This window comes from Triticum aestivum, chromosome 2B (genome assembly GCF_018294505.1).
Source record: "Triticum aestivum cultivar Chinese Spring chromosome 2B, IWGSC CS RefSeq v2.1, whole genome shotgun sequence".
Classification (NCBI taxonomy): domain Eukaryota; kingdom Viridiplantae; phylum Streptophyta; class Magnoliopsida; order Poales; family Poaceae; genus Triticum; species Triticum aestivum.
The window spans coordinates 326,004,172-326,014,000 of NC_057798.1; positions in this window are offsets into that span (position 1 = coordinate 326,004,172).

Sequence of the window (9,829 nt, forward strand, 5' to 3'; positions counted from 1 at the left end):
CAATGGTAATCCGACTAGGCGTGGGCCCTAGCCGCCAGTGTCCACATTCGTCGGCTTCTCCGCCGGCCGCTGGGGGCCCGCCGACTGGTGGGTCCCGCCGTCTGCCGGCCTCCTGGTCGACAGGTAGGTCCCACCGCTTGGGGGTCTTGTCGGGGGCTGGTTACTGTTGCCTCTCTCTTGATGACGAGGGCTTTGTTGAGGTAAGCATGGCTACAGTGCCGCCACCTGGCGGGCTCTCACTGTAGCCCTACCACGTCCTGTCTCCTTAATGGTACGCATACTTCGAGGGAGGGAGCGAGCCGGCTGGTGAGAGCCGGCTACATCCCAGGCCGACTAGGGAAGGCACGGCCGCCTTCAGGTGTCTCTCTGACTGAAGGGACCCGCCGCCCACGGGCCGTACTGACAGCCTGTCATGGGTGGCGTCATGGTCAGCATGGCAACAGTTCCATGCCGTACGGGTCGTGGCTGCCCCGTACGGCGTACTATGGCCATGCGTGCTCCAGGATTTGGGGGTGGCAGGCTTCACTGTTGCCACGCCCCGTCTCATCACCGTTATGTGGGTGCAGACTTTGAGGGCACAATCCTGGCCGCTTGCCGGGGGCCGACTTCTTGGAGTCGGTCATCTCATGGCCGGCTTCTTGGACTCGGCCCTCTCGTGGCTTTCTTCAAGAGAGTTCAGGGTCGGGCCGCCTTCCGGTAGTCGGCTTGTGAGACAGCCGGCCAGGGGAAGGCGGCCCCATGTCTTGGGTGCTTGAAGGCTCGATCAGCCTATTATTTTTTTGAAGTACCAGGGGAGCCGGCTAGGCTACCCGTGGTCAGTTACTCCGACAGTAGTCCTCGAAGTTGGTTGGGCTTCGTGGCTAAAGGGGGACGAGAAGCTCAATCAGCTTCCTATCCTGAAGAGACGGCAGCTAGGAGCCGGCTTTGCACACGCGTGCCGCCTCGGCAAGGTTTTTTGAAGTCTGAAGGCGGGAACCAGCTGGCGCGCAAGCCTGGCTGCGGGCTGGCCGCCCGCCGCCTGCGCGCCACATGGCACCCTTCTACTGGAAGGGCCTGCCAGCCCATGCGCGTGACGGGACATCGCCGCAGACCGAGGCCTGCCACTTCCATGCCTCGCCTCCTCGGTGTCGCCGCACGAGGTTATAAGTAGGGGCAGGAGGGGGAGTGGCAGACGCTCGCACGCTCGCCCTCGCTCCGCCATTTTCTTCCTCTTCTTCCTCCTCTCTGTTGCCGCAGCTCCTCGCCGCCGTGCCGCCCCTCCGCCAATCTTCTCGGCGCGCCGTAGCTTCGCCGCGGCTAAATCGCGCGCCCTCCGCCGCCGCTCTTTTCCTGTCGCCTCTTCGTCCTCATGGCGCGGTCTAGCTCCTGGGATGGCTCCAACATCCATGAGGACCACATTGACTTCCTCCGCAAGACGCGGCGGTTGCCAGGCAAAGATTATGTGCGGGTCCGTCTCGTGCCGGAGAGGGAAATTGTCGGATTTTGGGTTCCGGCAGACCCTCAAGGTTCGAACTCTGGGGTGCACATGGAGATCACACCTCCTGCCTACCTATGTATCATCGCCTTGCAAAGATCTAAACTACACGAAGAACAACACAAGGGACACGAGATTTATAGTGGTTCAGGCCACCATTGTGGTGTAATAACCTACTCCAATTTGTGGCGTGGTGGATTGCCTCAGGGGCTGATGATGGATAGTACAAGGAAGAACAGCCTCGCGAGGGGCTGTTCTTAGCTGGTGCGATGAACTGCTTGGGCGAGTTCAGTCGCCTCCCTCTCCCTCTAGTCTACCCAAAATCTCTCCCTATACTCTATGATGGCTAGCTCTATTTATAGAGGGAGGCCCTGGGCATCTTCCCAAATATTGAGCGGGAATGGCGCCAACAATTAGCCATTTTTAAGGGGAACATCTAGTACACTTATCCTGACTAAAGTCGGTCCTCGCCTGCCAAAGACCCTGAAGGTGACGCCGGCTTGGGTTCCATGATGACCTCCATCCTGTCGTCCTGCTGGTCTTGGTCTTATTGCACCGAAATGGTTGCCTTTGCTTGATACTCCTGCCTACGCTTGCCCCCTTTGCACCAAAGAGGAAACAAGGACTCTGCGCAGGCCGGCGCCCGCCTGGCGCCCACCTGGCCTCAGTCGTCATGGCTTGCATCATGGGAATCCTCGCGAGCCAGCCTGACAAGGTTGTGCCCGAGGAAGCCTCCTGCCATCCACCCCACGAGGCTTGGTCCCTCGCGAGGGTCTTGAGCAGGTGTTGATGAAAATGGGCCATACTGGGCCAGTCCATGAGCCACGCCGCAGGCCGCAGGCAGGCAAGTCTGGGTACCCCCGTTCCCAGAACGCCGACAGTAGCCCTCGGGCCCAAGGCGCGCCTGGACTTGGCTTAGCAGAGAAGCGAAGGGGCAAGTGCAAAGCGCCGCGGGCCCCATTAGCCTGCGGCCTTGGGCGCCGCGTGGCGGTTGATTGGACGTGGGCGTCCTGGCTCCCCCACGACGCCTCGGCAACTGCACGAATTGACAAGAGAGAGGTACCCGTCTAGGCTTACCTTCTTTTCCTTCTCCAGTCATTGCCCAGATCCCCTTTCTCGCTGCTGAAATCCCTAGATCTTCTCCAACCCTGCATCTTAGCAAGGCATGGCGCCTCGCCAGACCCTGGCGGGAGCATGGTACTCGCCCGCTCTGGATCCTCCGAATGTGTCGGAGAAGAACCTTGCTCGGATGCGCCAGATGATGGCGACGCAAGGCAACGATGAGGCGGCCGTGCTCAAGGTTAGTTCCGCCCTTCCCGAGGACAAAGGAAGCACCTTCTACCCGTTGTTCGTGAGCGCCATCGCCGCCGGTCTGGTGCCCCCCTTTTCCGAGTTCTTCCTTTCTTTTCTCCACCATTACAACCTGCAAGCTCTGCACCTCCATCCCAACTCTGTTCTTCTCCTGGCGATTTTCGCCTACTACTGCGAGGCTCATGCTGGGGTAAGGCCCTCGGTGGCCTTGCTACACCATTACTTTTACCTCCGGGTCTCTCGCGGCCCCATCACCGTGTGTGCAAGCTTCGTTGCGTACACTAGCTCCAATGCTATCTCGAAGCCCGGGAAGAAGATTGAAGGCTTCAGGAGCAAGTGGGTCATGGTGGATGCTGGGCGCACCCATCCCCGGTTGATTCTGCCCATGTGGCAGCCCAAGTCTGTCGACGCTTGGTCTCGCATGGAGCTTGTCGATCCCCGCGTGAAGCCAGTGCTGGAGAGGATGGACGCGGACCTGTGCTGGGCAACATGGCGACGGCGAAATTGACCGGGGTGTCGCTCCTGAGGGAGTTCCTGGAGCACCCGGTGGCTCCGCTCCGGGAACACTCGCTCCCGCTGTGAAGGCTCGGGGGGGTGATGTCGCCCTTCAGCCGAGCTCTGAAGTCCTGGCCGACGAAGATCTGGCCACGGTCCTCCAATCCTTGGTTGGGGGAGACGTGGCGAGATTGGAAGGTGCCCCCGTACCCCTGTTCCTTCGGGAGGATTGGGAGCAGGTGGTGAATTCCATGACCCCTTTCAACGGGGACGGGCCTGTGCCCGCGGAGGTTCCTGAGGACCTGGAGGCCCTGCCGACGATGAACGTATCCTCCGGCGACTCCGGCAGAGAGGAGGAAGAAGAGGAGCAGGAAGAGGAGCCCGACCCCGAGGCGACCGACGGGGAGTCGAGAGCACCCCTCCATCAGCGCAGGTCCCGCGCCCTTCGCCTCATGCCGGACGACGACGAGGATGGCGACAAGCGAGGCGGTGAGTGCTCACCCCTGATCCCGAAGAAGGACAGGACAAGGCTGGTTCTCCGCGGGCTTGCTCCGGCTCTGAGGCGATCTTTAGACGTGCCTCCTTCTCCCGAGTCTCTTGAGGTTGATCCCAGCAGCCGGATCTCGGGCTTCAAGTTCTCCTGGAGGTTGCTTGAGCCCGCGAGCGATGACCAGTAAGTGCTTGATTCTCGTTTTGCTTCTTGCTTCATTGCTAAGGCTTGACGTACATATTCCTTGGCTAGGCCGATGCCTATGGTGAAAAAGCTGAAGGGGCCCCCTGAGGCTTCATCCGGAGCAGCACTTCCACCCGCGGCAGAAGGGAGCGACAAGACGTGGGCCTCCCCTGCCCGGTCATCCTCGTGAGGCCCGGTGGGGCGAGCTGGGGCAAGGTCAGCCCTCATGGCCCAAGCGACTCCCGAGGTGTCCCTGCATGACGCCACTGTCGCAGTCATCAGGGCGCAGACGGTCCCAACTCATGGTGCTGTGATCATGCTCCCATCTTCTCCTCCTACTCCGCCAACTGTCGTTTCTCCGACTCCTTCTACTGTCCTGGATCGTGCTGCTGCTGACCTGGACCGGATGCGAGAAGATCTTCAGGGCGCTGACCCTCGCTTGGTGGCCGGGTGCCTGGAGCCGGCCTCCGGCTGGGTCCGCTCTGATGCTTCAGTCCGAGCGGCGCTGGCTCAGGCCGCGACGGCTTGCGACAAGGAGAAGCAAGCCATCCTTGAGGCCAAGGCCGCTTGCGACGCTGCCTTGGGTGAGGTTGCGGATGTCCGGGGTCGCTGCAAGGTGCTGGAGAGCGAGCTGCAAGGCCTGCGCGACCAGCTTGCCAAGGAAGCCCATGACCGCCAGGAGAAGGAGGAAGATATGAGGGCTCGTGAGGCTGCCGCCAAGGACCAGGATGCCAAACTTGATGAACACCATGGCCGCTTAGGTGCGCTGGAGCAGGCGTTGGAGGCGAAGAGGATCGAGCTGGATGGCAAGGAGCGGGTCCTGGCCAAGGACCGTCTGGCCTTCGCGAAGCTGGGGGAGAAGGCTCGCAACTTGCTGAAAACACTTTATGACAGCGGTCTGGAGAGCCCGCTGGCTGGCACCGAGGACGGCCCCGCCAAGCTACTTCCCTTCCTGGTCTGCGCCCTTAAAGATGTCGCCCTCGGCCTTGGCCCAACGGCTGAGGCTGAGGCGTGTGTCCTTTCTTCTGCAACGCTAATGCACGTCTTCACCCACTTCTACCTCCGCGACCCCAGCGTTGACCTTGACAGCCTGCTGGAGCCTGTGAGCGGCGAGCTTGCCGCTGTCGCTGCTGAGGCCATGAAGGGTCAAGAGGAGGCTCTGCTAGTGAAGTTCCGTGCTTTCAGCACCAATCCAAGGCGAGGCGCCACTGCTCCTGAGGCTCCATGAGGCGAAGTCGCCGAGCGCAGCCCCGCCACCAGCGATGGCGCTGCCAGAAAGTGACCCCTTCGCGGCTCCTGTCCTGTCTTTAGCTCCTGCAACATGCATCATACCTCATGGAGGCGTTTAAACTTGTGTTTGGCGTTGTGAAAGTACTCTATGGACTGTAATATTTGCTTTTCAATTCTTTGAGATTTGCGTTTTTCCTTCCTACTTGCTTGTGTTCTACATTGGCAGAGCCCGGCCCCGCGCATACCTCAGCCGCCGTTAGCCCCGACCAGAAACCAGGACGGGACCAAGGAGTGAGGGGCTGCGTGACAAGTTAGGCTCCTGAGTCACGATGCTGAGGAGTCCCCCTTGACGTGCGAATAGCAAGTAGGGAGAGGAGATGTATGAGTAAGTCTACCGTTCTACATCGGCAGAGCCCGGCCCCGCGCATACCTCAACCGCCCTTAGCCTTTCGGAACTAAGGGGTGAGGGGCTACGTGACCCATTAAGCTCCTGAGTCACAATGCTCAGGAGTCCCCCTTGACGTTCAAACGGCCTTCGTACCTTGGCTCCGCTCGGGGAGAGACGTGCGATGAACCAGGCCCGAGGGTCCTGGCTAGGTGGCGTGTCCCTGGACGTGACCCAGGCGTAGCTCCCGTGCCCAGCCCCCTCGCGCAGCACTCCCGAGGGGAGGCATTACGATTGGGCCGGACATTGAGCTCTGGGCTCCTTGAGGTTGATGCGGCCGGGGGCCACCCTCAGTTGTTTATCACCAGCGCGGAGCATAGCGCTTCCGTATATGTACGGGCACAGCCGCTCCTTGGCAGTGTCGTCAGCCAGCGCGAAGCATGGTGCTTCCACTGGTGCATGGGAGGGGGCTCCCCTCCGAGAGGAGCCCCCGGGGCGTGTACAGCCCCGCCCTGACACGTGGCTGGCACGGTAGGACCTGACGAGGTGTATCTGGGCACCCGTGAGCCAACGCGGGACTCACGGGGCCCTACCTCAAGGCGGGTTGCGCCTGGCTCTGGGCCTTTACTTGTAATGTGTTCCTGCAAATTTGGTTAGATGCCAACGCTCTACGTCCTCAGGTCCCGGCCCTCGAGCGAGCTCAGCCGTCGCTGGTGTGCCAGGTCGCGATGCCGTGGGCAAAGCCAGAGGGTGAGGGCTGGAGAGCCAGTAAGAGCCCATGAGTCGCGATGCTCAGGTACCCCCCTTTAACGTGCAAGCGGCCAACATGAAGGAAAAAGGGTGTCGTGGACAGGCATCAAGTAATGATCATGATGAGTCAAATGCACGACTCGAATAAACGCGAGAGGAATACATGCCACTGGGTCTGGCCCGAGTGGCTTGGGGATAATGCAGCCCAAGGGGCGCCCCCGATGAAGTAAGCTAAAAACATGAACCAAAGGGATACATGCCGCAGGGACGGACCCACGCGGCCTGGGAATGATGCAGCCCTGGGTGGCGCTCTCGGCTGAAAATGAAACTCGAAGGATGTCACCTGATGATGTTGAAGATGAAGGGATGCTGAAGTAGCGGATGGTGTGCGCTGCGGAAGCCGATCTTCACGAGCCCCCAGGCCCAGGAGCCTTGGGAGGCTCCGGAGGCGCTGGTGGCTCTTCGCGGACCATCTCCATCTCCGCCAGGACTATGGAATGCCTGGCTGCTTGAGCCTCCAAGATGCTCTTCATGAGGCGCTGACGCACAGCAGCCGCGTTCGGCAGGCCGTAAGGCATGCGAACATAGCTGTGGGGTGGACCTTCACAACGTCCCACGCGTGAGGGCCGGAGGCGCTCCCGAGAGGCGGCTCGGTTGAGTCCTGGTATGTCGATGCAGACGCGCAGCCCACCATCCTTGCCAGGATGGGGAGCTACGGCGGGTAAGCGGCGGCTGCCACTCATGACTCTTGACTCCTACAGCTCCTGAATGATGTCCCTAATGAACTCCTAAGGGTTTGGCCCTCCTTGCCTTGCTCTTTTCTTAGGGAAACATGCTTTGGAGCATGCCTCAAAGTGGTGCTCGAGCGCCTCCCTCGTGATCCTAACGAAGTCTATGGCCCTCCAGGAGAGAGCCCCCGAGCCTTGCTCGAGGAGGGCACCGGGCGTGCCTCCCTATGCGACAAAAGGAGGCACCCCCTGAACAGGCGCGACCCCTGAGGGGCCTGCCTCCCGAGGGGTCGGACCAAGCGATGTCTTCTTCTTCTTAGGGGCAGCCTCGGAAAGCCTCCCGCTCCTATGATCTGGGTCTTCAATTGATGCGGCTTGGAAAGCACGCTCCAGGGAACACACAACGTCTCTCTCTTCACAAGGCACCGTGATGACTCCACCGCTTCCTAGCATCTTGAGGACATTGTAACCGTGATGAGTCACGGCCATGAATTTGGCCAGGGCTGGATACCCGAGGATGGCATTGTACGGCAGGCGAATGTGAGCGACATTGAAGTCTATGAGCTCGGTGCGGTAGTTGTCGCGCTTCCCGAAGGTAACAGGAAGGCGGACCTGTCCTATCGAAACCGTGGAACCATCAGTGACTCCTGAGAAAGGCTTGGTTGGCTGCAGTTGATTGTATGACACTTGGAGATTGTTGAACGTCTCGACGGATATGACATTGAGCCCTGCTCCACCATCGATGAGGGTCCTGATGACTTGCACATTGCTGACGATTGGGGAACAAAGCATCGGGAGGACTCCGGCTGTGGCCGCGCACTTGAGCTGATCCGCTGAGCTGAACATGATGGCGCACGCTGACCACCTGAGAGGGCGTGTGGCCTCAAGCTTGGGGAGGACTGAATTCACTTCGCGAGCAAACTACTTGAAGATGCGCTGTGAGGCCGGGGCTTGAGCGCCGCCTAAGATGCAAGCGATTGCGCGTGGCTCCTAGAAGCCTCCAGCCCCCTCGTCCTAATGATGGTGTTCATTCCTCCTCGGCTGTGGTGGTAGAGGAGGGAGGCCCGCATTGCCTTGTGGGTGATCCTCGCAAGGCTGATCCCTCCAACCTCCCTCGCGAGGCGGGTCCCTCCAACCTCCCTCACGAGGCTTGTCCTGCCAGCGGTCCTCGCGAGGTCGGTCACGCCACCCTTGGCAAGGGCCACGGTCTTCCCATCATCCTCCACCTCTTCCTCCTCCTCGGCCATAGCCCCGGTCGCTGCACTCGGGGCGTCGGCCGGCATGCACGTCCCCTACGGCCCTGAGCTCTTGGCATTCATTGGTGTTGTGGGTGTGGAGGTCGTGGTACACGCAGTACCCGCTGCCCTTGGATGACTCACGCTGATCCCTGCCTTGCTTGGTGTCCTGCTCTGCCACAAGCACAACAGCCCCCTTGCGCTTCATGTCCTTGACCATGGGCTTCTTCTCTTCTGGGTCGGCAACTGGTATCTCAAGGAGGGAAAGGCGCCCTTCTTCAGCCCTAGCGCACATGGTCGCCAAATTGAACAGCTCCAGGGAGGTGCACAGGTCCTCATGGATCACGAGATCTTCCTTCATCTTGACGTCACGCACGCCGTCGGAGAAGGCTGAGATGATGGCCTCCTCAGACAGTCTGGGGATCTTAAAGCGAGCGCTGTTGAAATGCTGGATGAACTTCTGCAGGGTCTCTCCCGGCTGCTTCTTGATGCGGCGCAAGTCGCTCATGGTCGGGGGCCGGTTGCGGGTGCCTTGGAAGTTGGCGATGAATCGAGTGCGCATCTCTTCCCAGGAGGAGATCTTGCCAGGAGCCAGCTTCAGGAGCCAGGTGCGGGCACCGTCCTTGAGCGCCATGGGGAACCAGTTCGCCATGACCTTCTTGTCCCCGTTGGCGGCTTCGATGCCCAGCTCATAGAGCTGGAGGAACTCCGCAGCGTCAGCCGTGCCATCGTAGTGCGGGGGCAGATCTGGCCTGAACTTGCCCGGCCAGGCCACGCTGCACAACTCGGCGGTGAAGGAACGGGAGCCTGCAGTGGCCGCGGGAGGCCTTGGGTGACGGAGAGCTTGATCTTGGAAGTCTCTGTGCGCTGCCGCCAGGGGCAAGGCGAGGTCTTGACGTGCTGGAGCAGGAGTGCGTTCATGTCGGGCCGGTGCGGGAAGCACACAAGCAGCTTCTTGGGGGCGAGCGATCTCTTGGCAGCTCTTCTCTTGTTGTGCTGGCGCCGGACGGAGTGGGTTCCGCCCAGAGGCCATGCGCGTTGGGGCCAAGGCGCCTTCTTGAGGGGGAGGCGGCTGAGGCGCCCCCGGAGCTTCGTCACCCGCGCAGGGCGGGGCGCGGTGCAGCGAGAGGGATGGCACAGGGGAGGCCCCAGAGGCGCTGACGAGCTCGGTGATGCGGGGGAGCCACTCGTCGTAGAGGTCGTCGACGGGATGGTAGTGCAGGAGCTCCCGCGCCAGGAGCAGCGCGGCGTGCGCGTCCGCAGGAGCGCGACGGGCGTGGGACGAGGAACCGGCTGGAGTGAGCGACGGGGTGGCAGTGCGGCCTTCTCGCCGCACCGAAGGATGCAGGGACGACACCTGCTGCTCGTTCCCCGCCGGGCCGGTGGCGGCGTTGACGGTAGGCGACACGGAACGGCGGGGGCGCCCGCAGATAGGGGCCGTCTGGGTGACGCGACTTGCGAGAGTGGCCCGGCGCTCAGTGCGGGCTCGACGAGCGTCTGACATGGATGCAACGGGCGGTGAAACACGAGGCGACGGAAAGCGGATTC